This window comes from Herpailurus yagouaroundi, unplaced genomic scaffold (genome assembly GCF_014898765.1).
Source record: "Herpailurus yagouaroundi ecotype Mexico unplaced genomic scaffold, PumYag 29, whole genome shotgun sequence".
In the NCBI taxonomy this organism is placed as follows: domain Eukaryota; kingdom Metazoa; phylum Chordata; class Mammalia; order Carnivora; family Felidae; genus Herpailurus; species Herpailurus yagouaroundi.
In genome coordinates, this window is record NW_024412377.1 from 67,619,409 (window position 1) to 67,635,182 (window position 15,774).

General features: G+C 40.8%; 1 protein-coding gene across 4 annotated transcripts in view; it reads left to right on the top strand.

Annotated features, from left to right (window-relative positions):
* Positions 1–15,774, top strand: part of EPB41L4A (erythrocyte membrane protein band 4.1 like 4A) — a 255,314-nt gene that overhangs the window by 12,901 nt on the left and 226,639 nt on the right. The gene's annotated exons all lie outside the window — the stretch shown is intronic.

The following is a 15,774-nucleotide window of genomic DNA, read 5'->3' on the forward strand; positions in this document are numbered from 1 at the left end:
ACTCCAGGTTAAAGCAAATCTGAGGACTGACCAGTGGGATAGAGCAGTGGAAACGCAACAACAGAGAGCGCACAACACACTCCAAAAACGCTTCCTGAAGTTCCAGACCCTGGACAGTCTATGACCCCTTTTTAATATAGTAGTACTCGAAGGTGCAGGACATGTAACAAGCTATTAAAACACGTGAAAGACAGAAACCTAGCCAAAATGATGAAATGGAAGAATTCTCCTCAAAAGAAAATCCAGGAAGAAATGACAGCCAGATAATTGCTCAAAACAGATATAAACAATATATCCAAACAAGAATTTAGAATAACAATCACAAGACTAATAGTGGGCTTGAGAAAAGCATTAAGACAGTAGAGAATCTATTGCTGCAGAGATCAAAGACCTAAGACATAGTCATGATGAAATAAGAAATGCTCTAAATGAGATGCAAAATAAACTAGCTACAGTGGCCGCGAGGATGGAAGAAGCAGAGGAGAGAATAGGTGAGATAGAAGATAAAATTATGGAAAATGATGAAGCTGAAAAAAAGAGGGACAGGAAATTACTAGACCATGAAGGGAGAATTAGAGAGCTAAGTGATTCCATGAAACAAAATAATACCCGTATCATAGGAGTTCCAGAAGAGTGAGAGAAAGGGACAGAAGGTTTATTTGAACAAATTATAGCTGAGAACTTTCCTAATCTGGGGAAGGAAGCAGCATCTAAGTCCAAGAGACACAGAGAACTCCCTTCAAAAGAAATATGATATGTAATACTTTTGAAAAAATATCCTGTAAACTTCCTGTGGGCTGTAAAACATTGTCTATTTTATCCACTATAAAATCCTCAAGAATCTGGAAGGGTGTCAGGCACATGGTGGTGCTCAGTAAATATTTGTCATATTTGAAGGGCTGATAGAAGGATTGTTTTAGTGAAGTTGCAGCTACTGCTTTTATAACTTGAAACCTTGATTGAATATTTAGATTTCCAAAAACTGTTCTGTGCATCCTTTGACTATTGCTATTTACATTGTGTATAAAGGATTTGCCTTTGATTCTTGTATACTCTTTCTGTAAACCACTTGATAGAGAACTAGAAAAAGGGTATTTGCATGTTTTATGAATAGTTTTTCAAGTTTATTTATTTTGAGGGAGAAAAAGAGTGAGTGCACACGTGAGTGGTGCCGGGGAGAGGCAGAGAGAGAATCCCGAGTAGGCTCTACGCTGTCAATGAAGAGTCTGATGTGAGGCTCAAACTCACGAACCATGGGATCATGAGCTGAAATCAAGAGTCAGCAGCTTAACTGACTGAACCACCAGGTGCCCCAATTTTGTTAGTTTTGATAGGTGAAGGTGTAGCATGTTAGATGAGCTAATATTTAAGTGGGTGTGTGGATTTTATCTGTTACCTTGAAACATACCGAGAGATTGCTAGAGATTTGCCCTGAGCAGTGTTCTGTGCAAGGTTTTCCTTCTAGGAAAATGATGTAGATGGTTTCAAGACTACTTCTGAACACACATACCCTCTCCTCACCCTTGTGACTTCCTTTGGACCCTGAACTTCTAGGATTCCTAGCAGGAGTGCAGGTTCAAGCCTAGGAAGCAACTATGGCTTTATGGAATTAGACTAACATCCCCCATGACTAAGGACAATTGTAGCAAATCTTAGTGGTATTGAAACTGGCATCGGGTACGCTTTACAGTTGTGTCTGGATTGCACACTTTGAAAGTTGGTAGTATTGAAACAGTTGAAAAATCCCAACAGATAAGCTGGCGATAGGCAGTTCCTTGGCGAAGAACACCTCAAGTGTCTAGAATCCAGATAATGCCATAGCAGGACAAATTTTTCACACAAACCCGTTTCTACCTGCCATTGTTTTTTCCTGCCAGCCACTCATTCTTTTGCCCACCAGTTCAGCCGTCTGATTCTCTGCACCTAACCTGTGTGTGGTCACGTGGCCTCACTTCATGCAGCCCCAAGATGCTGCCAGAAAACACAGCAGACACCAGGGGGAGAATGTGTAAGAGATGGCGTGAATTATAGCAGACCGGATTTCACTTAGAATAGAGAGGGCTGGCATGGACGTTCGGAATTGTTCCACCCAGTCCTCTGATTCTACAGGTGAGGGAACAGAGGACCAATGAGGGGCGATTTGCCAGAGCCCAGCATAGGGTCCTAGAACCCTGTCTCTTGGTTTCCCATCTGGTCATTTTCTCGGTGCTTACCCGCCCCTCATTCCTTTGCTGCGTGCAAGGAGGGAAGGGCTGGGAGCTGATTATAAAGGAAGAGGTCAGAACTGATTGAAAATCACTTAGGTTTACTGCCAATCCCATCTCCTCCCATGTTCCCAAGCCCTCCCTCTTCCCTCTCTCCTTCTCTTTAAATCTTTATAGGCGTACAGTCTGGCCTGATTTCCTTCTGCAGTCTTGGCATGTGGATTGTGGCTCTCTTTTCAGGTAGATTATAGGAAGGAGAGACCCTTTTGTCTCAAGGAATCTTTTTTTTTTTTTTCCCCGTTTAGAAAAGAGTTTGCTTACATGGAATTTCTTTTCAGAGCGACACTTACTACATTGCATTTTAATTATTTTGGCTTAAAAAATGCTTATTTGTCTAAAAGGTCTATAGTTCTTCCTTGGTCTTTATTTTGTAAAGCTTTGCCCTGAGTTCTTACAGCTCTGTTCTGAATATCTCCTTAGGAAGGAAAATTAAAAACTGATTAGTGACCCTTCTTTACTGCCTGAGGGCGGGTGCAAGGGAGGAGAGCAGAAAGGTAAAATTGCTCTTTCGTTGAAAGGTTTCAGATGGGCCAATCATCAGGAGGCTAATAGATCTTTTCCCTTGATAACGATTATTTCATGCATCTGCAGCTGTTTACAAGGGCACTTGGAGGATGTGCAAATTTTCCAGAATTCCACAGAGAGCCAGCTTTTTTTTTTTTCTTTCAGACACTGTTTTTACATCATGTTCTGGGACAGTTGTTTAAAGATAAATAGTTTTTGAGTGTGAGAGTATGGGGGGGTGGGGTCTGGACTAATACCATGTGTCTGGAATTGTCGGTATGGCTTTGTGAACCCAATTCTACAAGAATTCATTCAGAGCTTGTTGTGTGCCCATTAGCATCCAGGATTTCTGGCGGGGATGATAAAATAGAGGGAGGACTCTTCCCTGTAAGAAGTTTAGCTTTTAGGTGGAAAGACAAACATTAACTTATAAAACAACAGACCCAAGAAAAGAATTTGTAACCAAGTATTGAGTTATGTGGTGGAGATTCTAAGAGGTAAAGAAATTCTTATAAGAAATCATGTTTCTAATATGCCAAGGTGGAGTTAATAAAAAAAGGGGTTTTAAAAAAAGTGAATACAGGTTCACAGTACCTTACCTAAAACCTTTGGGGCCAGGGGTGTGTCAAGATTTGAAAATTTTCAGATTCCAGCTAGGTGATATGGTGTATATACCATGTATTTTGTATCATCCCTGGCAGGTCTGGGGTGGCACCTCATAAAACAAGCACATTAATGTGCAGCTCATCTTCTGGATATTCACAATAAGTGGATGTGTGTGTGTGTGTGTGGGGGGCATATAAATGGAGACTCTAAGTAGCCTTATGCCAGCGTATAACAGATTTTGTCCCTGTGTTAGTTACCTATTGCTGTGTGGCATGTTATATCCAAAAGTTAGCAGCTTAAGGAACAAACATTTATCACCTACTGACTCTGTGAATCTGGAATCCAGGAGCAGCTTAGCCGGATGATTCAGGTTCAGGGTCTCTCATGAGGTTGTACGCAAATTGTAAGTGAGACCTCAGTCATCTTGGGATGGTGGAGCTGTTCCAGGCTTACTCACGTGCATGTTGGCAAGCCTCAGTTCCTCACCACAAGGGCCTCTTCGTCGGCTCCTGAGTGTTCTTGCAGCATGGCGGCTGGCTTCCCTTCAGAGCGAGTGATCCTAGAGAGAGAGAAAACCCAGGATAGAAGCCACAGTCTTTTTAACATCCTCTTACTTTTGCAATACTCTGTTGGTCACACCAACCAACTTTGGTGTGAGAGGGGACAGTTTAAGAGTGAATATTGTGAGGCAGGGGTCGCTGGGAGCCTTCTTGAAGGTGGATTACCATAGTTATCCAATGGGTTTTAGCATCAAACTTAAAATACAGAGTTTTCATAGCTTTTTGGGTTTTGGATTGTGGAAAAGAGATTGTGAACTTCTTTGTAGACTTTGGTCTCCTCAAAGTGATGACTTGTGGGGATAGACTGTGCTTCTGAAGCCAGTTTAGGGTGGCAAGTTAGCATGAACATAGAGGAATAAATTTGGTGGAGGAAGAAGGGTGTCTGAGAATACTCAGACTCAGTCTACTGCGTGCTAGGCACTGTACTTGATGCTGGAGATAAAAGGGTGAATTAGATATCATGAGAACCATCTGGAGCTAGAATTATGCTTTGAGAAATCTAGAATTTTAACTTTGAGAAGTGATCAGTGCTTGATGAAAATATTTTTATTGAATGTCTACAATAAAAAAAGGTAGCTTGTGTAGTAGGAGAAGGAAAGAATACAAACTCAAAAAACCTGGATTCCTGTTCCAGCTCTTTCATTTTTAGTTTGGAAAAGTCCATGTTTTGGAGCCCTAGTTTTTCATTTGTAAAATTAAACTGATGCTATGTTATCCCATCAATATCATAAGCATTGTGAGGTTCAAAGAGGATAATGGCTGAAAAAACTCTTGCAAAATGCTGAAGTGTTATGGAGTGTCAATTTACTAACTAGTGGACTTTGGCAAATTATTTAATTCTGTGCTTTGGTTTCATCATCAGTGAAGTGAAGATGATAATACTACCCACTTCATAGACGGCTATGAGGTTTGAGTGAAATAATCCATGTAAGGGCTTAGAGTAGTGCCTAGCATATGATAACATGAGAAATACCAAATAAATATTAGCTGTTATTATTATGTAGCCATATAGTACTAATCCTAATGGGAGATTAAAAAGAAGTGAAATGATGACTCAAGAGTGTCTTTAGACAGTTCTAAACAATGAGTCAAATTACAGTTTCCCTGAAAAGGCTTTTTATTGTTTGTATTTGCATTTGCTGACTAGAAAACTGATTTATTGGGTTGGATAGAGATCACTTTGAAACCAACTACCAGCTTCTTCCCCACCCCTTCTCTTTTTTTGAGGTTGATCTTCATGTGCAGCTTTTCAGACTTCTGAAGGTCGTAGCTGAAAATAAATCCCTTTGCATTAATGGTAATGTAGTAGTCAGTTTGCCTACCCAAGCATAAAGAGTTAAATTCAATTTAGATAATCTTGATCACTTGATGAAGATGTGTTTCAAACACATGAGGCTTCGGTTTGGGAATCTGGCAGGATTTACTCATTAAAATTCTTTGTAGGACTAAAATTACGAGTCAAAACTGAAGATTTGCAGTTTTTTTTTTTTGTGTGAATTTCAGTGATGATGACAATTGAGCTTATTACAATTTAGTCTTTGTAAGGATCTTAATAGCCTTATTTTGAGGATCATGATAACTTAAATAAATCATTATTTTCTAGAATCTTTTGTCCCATAAACCTTGAAGAACTTTTCCTTAGACTGCTTTAAGCTATTACAGACACCCGGGTAGAGAAGGCTGTGACAATGTCATGGAAACGTCAGTATTGACACAGGCATGATGGGGACTCCCAAAGAATGACTATAAAGGAAATTAGACCCTAGGCTGACAGCAGATGAGTCCCCTTAGGTCCTGTGAATTGGGGTGAAAAAACTTGGGCACCTTATATGCTTTCAGGTTAAAAATCTTGAGTTTTTCTCCTGCTTGAAAATGCTGAACTATGTGTGTGAATATGTGCACATATATGCCCACCAGCAGGAAAAAGATAAGTGACCTAACATTTAAGTACCGTTTTAATATTTGGGTCAGTTGTGTTTAAGAATAAATATATGACTAACTGCTCTTTAGGAAGCCACTTATCTTCCTTTTAAATATTGTTTTCAAATGATGAACAGTATTTATGTCCTGAGACAATATATATTTTTTTAAGTATGAAGATCAGGGCAACTGAAAACTGGTGTGCATATTCAATAAGGTGTACCTTGCTTTACTCAACAAATTATTTTTCTGAAAATTTTCATTGTAAATTCATACATGTTTTAAACTGCTTCCCATCTGGTGTCGTTGACAAGTTGAAAGAGACATAAGGACTTTTCCCCCTAGGGGAAGGGTGGTGATTTTCCGTGCTGAATTGCTTACAGTTTCCTGGGTCTGCCATGTGCTTTTCCCCTTGTCACTGTCACTCCTGAGTTGACCAAAGCCATGTTCCCAACAAAGAGTGGTGTGGTTTTCAGCACAAAGCAGAAGGCAGGCATACTTTATTTGGCTTTACAAATACACAAAGGTATTTACCAGAGGACAAAGTTTCTGCCTTTGTCCTCAAATGGTTAGATAATTTTGTGCTTTCTGCCTGAGTTTGGGGTCACAAAGTAACAACAAAATGACCATTTCCCCACATGTGTAATAAATGCTGCTGCTCTGAGTGGAATCCGTGGCTTATTAGACATGCTGAGTTGTTAGTTTTCTAAGCATGTTCCACCAAAAATGATGATGAGCTAAGATAGCTTAGGCTGACTGGTGTATTTTGAGTCTTGTTGCATGTATTTGTCAAAGAGCTTGGCTCTCATTTTGGTTAGTCTTTTCTCCACCGAAGATTCATTGACACTATTTGGGTCAGTTTGGCTGTATTTCTTGTGTTCGATTCCTAGTGCAGGCAGAAAAGGGAGTAAGAGCCAGTGAGAATCCAAATATTTGGAAACATCTGTGATTTTTTATAATGCTTACTGATACATTTTACAGTTCCCCTTAAAACTTTTGGGCTGAGAATATAGCATATACAAACTACATGCACATTTGCTATACATGCATCTGGTTATTTCTGGTTGTGTCAGTGCATGCGGAGATAACATTTAAAAAAAAATTCTTCAGGGGCACCTGGGTGACTCAGTCAGTTAAGTGTCCGACTTTGGCTCAGGTCATAATCTCACGGTTTGTGGGCTCAAGCCCCGTGTGTCGGGCTCTGTGATGACAACTCAGAACCTGCAGCCTGCTTCAGATTCTGTGTGTCTCTCTCTTTCTGTCCCTCCCCTGTTCACATTCTGTCTCTCTCTGCCTCTCAAAAATAAATAAACGTTAAAAAAAATGTAAAAAATCTTCAAAAGTAATGAGACCCCCTTGTCTGAGAAATAGTTTCCTCTTATGCAGAAACTGCTAGTTCTTAACTGAGTAAGAGATAGGAAAGGATCCTGCAGATCCTGGGTAATGAGTATGTTAAATGCATGTTTGATACAAGCATTTGAACATGAGGATAAATCTCTGAGTTTCCTTCTAGCTCTGAAAGACTGATGGGTTGTGTCTGATGTGGCTGTGGTGACAGGTGCTGGTTTTCAAGCCTGTAGGTCATGTCTGTGGTTTATCTAGTCCAGAGCAACAATCAACTTTTCATTACTCAGGCTTCACAGATTACTGTTGCTTTTCCAGTTCCCCTCCTAAAGTGGACAGGGCTTGGGAAAATCAATTACATTTCTTTTTTTCAACAACTTGGATGATTGATTTAGTAGGGAAAGGAGATGGAAGCAGTTTGTTCTTTCTTGGACTCATGAGCATTTAATTTTTTTAATTACTCTTTGGGCGCCTGGGTGGCTCAGTTGGTTAAGCATCTGACTCTTGGTTTAGGCTCAGGTCATGATCTCAGGGTTCATGAGATTGAGCCCCGAATTAGGCTCTGTACTGATGGTGTGGAGCCTGCTTGGGATTCTTTGTCTCCCTTCCTCTCTGCTACTTCCCCACTCACATATGTGCTCTCTCTCAAAATAAATAAACTTAAAAAAATAATTTTTAAAAATTTCCCCTTTTTCTGGATTTTATTATTTTCTTCTTTAAGACTGCTTCATTAAGACCATACACAGTTAAAGGTTGTCCATAAAAAAATGTGAGTCAGTAATTGAATGAAAGTTTTAACAGTATTTACTATGTACCAGATGTTTTTAAAATTTGTTTATTCATTTTGAGCAGGGTGGGGGAGGGACAGAGAGGGAGGGAGAGAGAGGATTTCAAGTAGGCCGTGGGCTGTCAGTGCGGAGCCCAGTGTGGGGCACGATCTCACAAACCTTGAGATCATGACCTGAGCTGAAATCAAGAGTTGGATGCTTAACTGACTGAGCCACCCAGGCGCCCCTGTACCCAGATGTTTTATATCTCATGAAATGTCTGACACCCAGTGACATCCAGTAAAGGTTAATAACTTTCCTTTCCAGCTAGTTGTGTGGGATACAAAACGAACATATGTAAAATTATAAGAGAATAGTTAAATGTAGACAAGGCCTGGAGGTGAGATATTGCAGTGTGGAGCATGAAGGTCTCATGAAGAAGTGTGTCTTGAATTTTGAATTTTACTTTCAAGGATAAGTGGGCTTTTTAAAATTTTTTTTTAATGTTTATTTTTGAGACAGAGAGAGAGACAGAGCATGAACGGGGGAGGGGCAGAGAGAGAGAGGGAGACACAGAATCGGAAACAGGCTCCAGGCTCTGAGCCATCAGCCCAGAGCCCGACGTGGGGCTCGAACTCACGGACCACGACATCGTGACCTGAGCTGGAGTTGGACGCTTAACCGACTGAGCCACCCAGGCACCCCAAGTGGGCTTTAGATATACAGAAAGGGAGGAGTTGCCCAGTGGAACAGCTGAGATGATGAGGCGGCTAGCTGACTCTGGAAGCAAAGGGGAAAATCGCGTTGCATCCATTTGGTGTTATTTGATAAGGGAAGAACCTGAAAACCAGTGAAGGGGAGTCAAGACCTGCTGTGTGATAAGTCAAAATGGGGGAGAGTCCTGGCGGGATTTTAGAGAGGTAAGCTGGCAGGTAACTACCACTGCAGGCTGGATTGCAGTGAGAGGAACCTGGGGTCTGGGAAAGCAATAGTGGTGAGGTGATGAGAGCTGGGCTGTGACCGTGGAGTGGGATAGAAAGAAACCACACAGTTTTAGACTGTGGTGAGGATGCAGTGGTGAGGCCACCTCACACGGCCCCTCCCAGAGTGGAGCTTACAGCTTACTGGGAGAGCAGGAGTGTGAGTGCACAGATGTGGGGAAGAAATGTTGGTGATGACACAAGAGCGTGCAACAGGGACTCTGATGGAAAGACGGGGAAGCTTTCCTGAGGAAGTCCTATTTGGGTTGAATGGTGGTAATGTGGAGGCAGAGGGAACAGTGTATGCCAAGGCCCTAGGGCAGAGAACCCCTAGTGTTTGGAGTGTAGTCAGGGGATAAGTGAAATTGTTGGTGGTATGTTACTGTCATAAGCAAGGAGGGTATGGAGGGGAATATTGGTGGAAGCTGGTGGTTTAGAATGTTTGATTTGATGGGGGTGGACATACCTGCTGGGAGTCGTGGGAAGATAATGGATTTAGACTTCTATTGCTTCTGTCCTCTCACCTGTATATCCATCTGCCTCTAGGTGGGACCTACATACCAAGGTTCATTACCTAGAACAGCCGATTTACCTAATTATGACTGTATCTTTAGTTGGTGTCTTGTTGAATGTGACCTACCTGAGATCAAAGTCAGGGCAGTTTTACATAGTTGTGCTCATTAAAAGGCATCCATTTTCTAGGGAAATGTGCCTTCAAAATAATACTATTTTGTTTTGGCTATCCCCTTTAAGCATGAAAAGCATCAGGTTTATCTTTTTAAGAAAATTCTTGACAATAAAATGATTGATCTTAAGTATTCTGAGTTCTGAGACTTAAGATTCATGAAGTTGTCAGAAATAGTCTATTTGTTTCTCAAACTTGCAACTTATTTCTGCCTTGGAGCCTCAGCTCCTGCTGTTTCTTCTGCCTGGAATGCTCTTCCCCCAGAATTCCACATGGCTTACCCTCACCCATTCAAGTCTCTGCTTAGATGTCTCCTTTCTAAGGGCCTCCCTGACCCTCTGCACTCACTTCCCCTAAGTCTTTTCTGCTGTTTTCTCTTCATCATACCTACCACCTGCTAACATACTGTATAGTTTACTTACTGTTTTTGCTTGTTGCTTGTCTTTTTCTGCTAGAATGTATGCTTTATGAGGGAAGGGATCTTCTTTTTAGGATTTGTCCAGAGGTCTTTTCAACACCTACTACAATGTCTGGCATATAGTGGGCTTGTAGTAAATATTTATTGAATGAACATCTCCTTTTAACATGGGCTAACCTTATTTTTCTGATTGGCTCTAATCAAGGTGTACTGTCATACTTCCCCTTTCCCTTCCCTCCCCTCCCCGTCCCTCCCCTTCCTTCTGCTTTCTTTTCCTAGGATAGGTTCCCATTACCTTCTTTCTTCCAGAGAACATCCTGACAGTGGAGGGTGGGTGGAGAGGTCTCTGACGCACTGGATGAGCCACCTTGAAGCCCATGCTTTAAAGCCCATATACATTTCACTTGGAACATATGAACTGAAGTCAACAGTCTGATTTTATGAGCACTCGCACTGTTAGTTGATCTGATTACCGAGTCTGTGGCAAAGACAGGTCTGCTGGAAGGACTGTACATGAAAGCAAGCAAGCCCAGGTTCTAAAAATGCATTTATTATGGGGCCATTAATTACAGAGGCTGATAGACCTTCTGGGTTATTAACTCCTGGGGATAGAAATTGGGCAGCTTTAGGAAAAAGAAAAGGAAAAGCCATTTGTTTATAAAAGGATTCCTCTTTTGTTTCTCCATATTGGAGAAAAACAGTTTGACATTTTTCATTCTGGATAATTATCCCTGTACAGTGAATAGGTTGGATTGGACTAAGTAATGTCTAAAACTATGCTTCCATTTTGAAACTGTATGATCCTATTCTGTCTAAATATTCTGCTCTGGCCAGTTGGTTTTATGCACCATTGTATGAACATGCCACGTGCATTCCTTAGCTTAGTGGCTTAGCTTACTTTGTCTCCAGTCTGAATACTTGAGAAGGGGGATTTCTAGATCCAAATGTTTGGAGATATTTGAGGCTTTTGTTTCATAGGGCCAGTTATTTTTTAGATAGACTGCTCTGTAGAATAATGGTTCATGCTTTGGTTATTGAATTAGGAGAGGTTTGGTCAAATACTGTATCTGCCACTTACCAGCCATGATAAGGGCTTACTTAATTCTAGTCCCTTAATTTCTTACCTGCCTTCCTTATAGAGGCATTATGAAGAGTAACTGGTGGGTGGCTGGGTGGCTCAGTCAGTTGGTTGAGCTTCTGATTTCGGCTCAGGACATGATCTTACAGTTCGTGGGTTTGAGCCCTGCATCGGGCTCTGTGCTGACAGCTCAGAGCCTGAAGCCTGCCTCAGATTGTGTGTCTCCCTCTCTCTCTGCCCCTCATCTGCTTGCTCTCTCTCTCTCCTCTCAAAAATAAATAAACATTAAATAAGAAAATTAAAAAAAAATAACTGAGACATCGTGTGAGATAATAAACATTTGTTGTTTGAACCCAGTAGGTCTTGGGATAATTTGTTATACAGCAGTAGAGCCCCATAGTTGTCCTCTAGAGTCCTATAGATGTCTGAGTGTTTAAAACTAAAATAAAAACTCAATATGACTTTCTAAAACAACAAGTATATATTGGAAAGAAACTGCTTATGGAGGCAATATAGTCAACATAAAATTAAAAATATGTAGACAATATAGTAAAAGTGTTAAATGATTTTCTAACAGTGGCATCTTTTCATATTTAAACAGAGATGCAGAATTCACTTATCAGAGCTGAGTTACAAGGTTTGGAGTCAGACAGACCTGGTTTTGCATCTTGACCCCATCCTCTCCTTACTGTGTGAAACTGGACTGGTTGCTTAGCCTCCGAGTTTCCTTCAGTTACCTCCTTTGTAAATCACTGGTGGTTTAACACCTGCTATCAATTCTAGCATTGTTATGAGTATCAAATGTGATAATATTTATGACAGTAAATGCTTATTACACAATATCAGTGGTATAGAGTTCATTAGATTTTTTAAAAAATATTTTAAATGCCAATGCAAATCCAGTTTTAATACAGGGAAATAACAAGTTTGAACAAAATTGATTTCTCATATTAGAAAATGTGAGAACTTTGATTTTTAAATTATTGTACTTTATTTTATTTTCCCTCCTCTCTTGTGCTCTGAATGTCCTGCTAAGCCCCAGACATTTTTTTTTTTTTTTCGTGTCAAACAGTTTTCTTCTGGGGTATGAAGTTACTTTAGTATATAAGTTTATAGCTCATTAAATTAAAGAACCAACTGTTTCAGAGGCCCGCAAGCCAATAATTTACTCTTAAGTGTGTGTTTACATTTAAGAACTCATAGCAAGGGGCTAAAAGGGAAGAGTAATGAGCCTGGAGACTCCCCTAGCTGTCCCGAACTGGCAGTGTTCCACATTCCTGCTCTGTTTTCCTGGGTCCAACCATGATGCCTTTTGAATATTAAAGATGGCTGTTGTGCATAGCACACAGTGCTGGAGAGCTAGAGCACAGGGAGAGAAGAGCTCCAGAGCTGAGCCTGCACATGGTAATTGACCAGGTGGATGAGAAGGCTGGACCAGGTCTTTGAGAGAGGTGGGGCACAGAGCAGCATCTTGTGTCGGGGCAGCCCGTGGGCTTGCGCTTTTCCTATACACCGCTGTCTGTTCCTCATCCTCCCTTCTCTTTCCTTCAGTCTAGTGGTGCTGACCCCCGAATGCACAGTGCAGTCACCTGGGGGACTTTGAAACCAACCAGAAGTTCTGATTCAAGTGGTCTGTGTGGGATCTGAGCTTGGCTAAAGTTAAAAAACCTCCCCTAGGTGATTCAGCTGCACCCCAGGACCTGAGAGCCAGGAACCCAAGCCAGGTGGGTTGGTAGATCTCTGCTTCCAGATTTAGCCTCTCCAGGCTCCTCCCCTCCACTTCACCTCCCTTAAATCTGTGTATTTAAGGCTTGACTCTGGCATCAGTTCTGCACTTTTAAACTACTGTCTTCGACAGCTTGTCCTTTTATATGGTCAGGAGGAAGGAGATTTATTTTTATGAGAATTCACACGCTGTAACCAGATACAGTAAGGGTAAGTTGTTAGTTTGCTGCCCTGTTGAGTTTTGAATTAATTTAATGATCTGTGAATTTCTGCTGAAACAATTTGAATTTCTAAGTCTCCTTGGGGCATGGCCCCTAGAGATAAACTCTTGGGGTTTGGTATTTTAAAATTTCCCTCTGCCAGGCCTTGTGCAGTGATAAAAGATTGAGAAATTTTACTTTTGCCCCCTTTATTATTGTTAAAAACTGGGTGGGTAACTTTTACATTGCCTAAGTAGAGAATTCTTAATCTTAAGAATGTATTTAATGAGTTCTGAATAAATCTCTTAGCGTTAACTGGAATTTCTAATTTTTCTCTTGAAGGTGGTCGTATCATAATGTCAGCATTTTAGCAAAACGTACAATACGTACAGAATTACAAATTACAAAACATACAGAATTGCCTCATTTACAGTCTCATTCACAGATAGTGTGGAAGCTTTCTAAATATGCACTTTGGAGGACTTTGTGATAAATCTAAATGTTATTTTGCAATTTAAAGGAAAATTCACAAATTATTTAACATAGTTTCTTTAAAATATTACCACCTGGTAAGAAATTCAGTTAGTAGTTCAGTCCAGCAAAGTCTGACACTTATTTGTAGTGGCAGTTTCTTTACCTTTGAGACACTTAGAGTGATGGAAGAGCCTTGGCTCTAATGGCAGCTGGGGCATCTTGTTGGGATGGTTGTCTGGATGTGCTCGGGGAGGGTACCCGTGTTGGGCATGATCAGCATCAGGTGCCAGACACTCATGCAGCTGCCTTAATCACTGGTTGAAGCTAGACGTGGCCAAGCCAGTGCCATGAGAGTCAGCCTAGGGACCTTTCTGAGCAAAGTTATCAGGTAGAGTCCAAGTGGAGAGAGTGTTAATGGCACTGCACCCTGAGCATTGCAGGACCTTAAACCAGTCCCTTAGGAACATTTGCTGCCAGAGCTGAAGGGCAGACAACCTTCAGGCCTTCCTCCCAAGGCTCCTGCTCTCCTTGGTGACTGGGTGGCTTTGTCTTTGCAAAATCTCAGCCCTTTTATGACCTCTTTAGTCTCAGTGGAAAGGGAAATCTTTTCCATAGGCTTTTGGTTTTCGTATCAGATGTGAGGCCAGGTGGACACATATACTCAAGGTACCCAGGTAGCAGTTGGTGCCTTCTTTTATGGTTTGTGTTTATTTTTTCCTCATTGTCTTTTTAGCAAAATTCGGGACCCACTGGTAGACTTGGTCAAGGGCGAGGTCAATGTGGAGTGGGTAGCAGAGGGAAAGAGTCGATCATCATCTTGTTTGTTTCCCCCCTAACTCAATTGTATTTGCTTCCTGTAGGAGAATCCCTTTCCATTCCCACTGAGCATAGTCTACCAATGTCCTGACCATAGTATCTTCCTCTAATCAACTACCCAGTCAATGTAACAAATCTATAACTTCAATTTTGAGATGTATCCTGTACTTATGATCCTAAAAACAGGACTAAAAAGAAAGTTGATATCAACGTTTGTTTGTTTGTTTCTTTTAAAATTTACTTATTTTGAGAGAGAAAGAGAGCACGATTAGGGAAAGGACAGAGAGAGAGGGGGAGAGAATCCCAAGCAGGCTCCACACTGACATGGGGCTCAAATTCGTGAACCGAACTGTGAGGTCATAACCTGAGCTGAAACCAAGAGTCGAATGCTCAGCTGACTGAGCCACCCAGGCACCCCAATATCAGAGATTCAGCTAAAAACTCTATTTCTGTAATATGTCCTAAAGTTAGTTCTCAGTCCAATCTCTTAAGCCTTTCACAGCTCAGAGCCTGACAGTGAAATCCAACAATCATTTACTGGATTAAAACAACTTGGAAAACTCAATTACCCAGAAAACGTCATGCCCCAAGCATTCTTTTAAATCAATATTGTGTCATATAGATGAACTCAGAAATCTGTCTTCTTTAAAATAATTACTGTTAGATGTGTATGCCTTTTAAAATCTATTGAAATCAACATTATTAATTTTTAAGCTAATAAAATTTATTACTGAAGGTTTGTCCCATTGGGAATAACTTAGTATCAGACAGAAGTAATTTGCTGTAACAATATTTCACTTAAGGTTTGAGCATTTTTATAGGCTGGGTTTACGAGGCTAGTGCTTCAGAGGCTGTTGATTTCTTCACTGTGCATTTTCAGGATTTGACATATGGCGCCCTTTCGTGGGTGATAGTGCCTTCGTTGGGTATTAGTGCAAACAGCTGTGCTTATTAAATACCTGACTAAAGACAGGAAGGGATACAAGGCTTTGCTTCATTCCATCATGTCTTTTCAAAATGTAAAATACTGGGGTTGAATTCTTTATTAAAGTAGCTAGAAATAATTGTAATTAAAAGGACTAATTAAGCCATATTAAAAAGTTAATCATTTGGCTAACTGTGAGCTCACAACTGCAACTATTTCTGAGAGAGTAGAGATCAGAAGAAGAAAGGAGTAACAACCTAATTATAAATAAATCAATACATGTTGCCCACATTATGTTCAGAAACATTCTCCCAATTTGGAACACCCACTGGGAGCTTGTGAAATTGGAGACTTATCTCTGAGTGATATGTATTTGAAGATTTAAGAAATACAAATTTAAATATATAAAAACTTGTGAGGTTGCTGCTAGGAATTTATCCAAGGGACACAGGAGTACTGATGCATAGGGGCACTTGTACCCCAATGTTCATAGCAGCACTCTCAACAA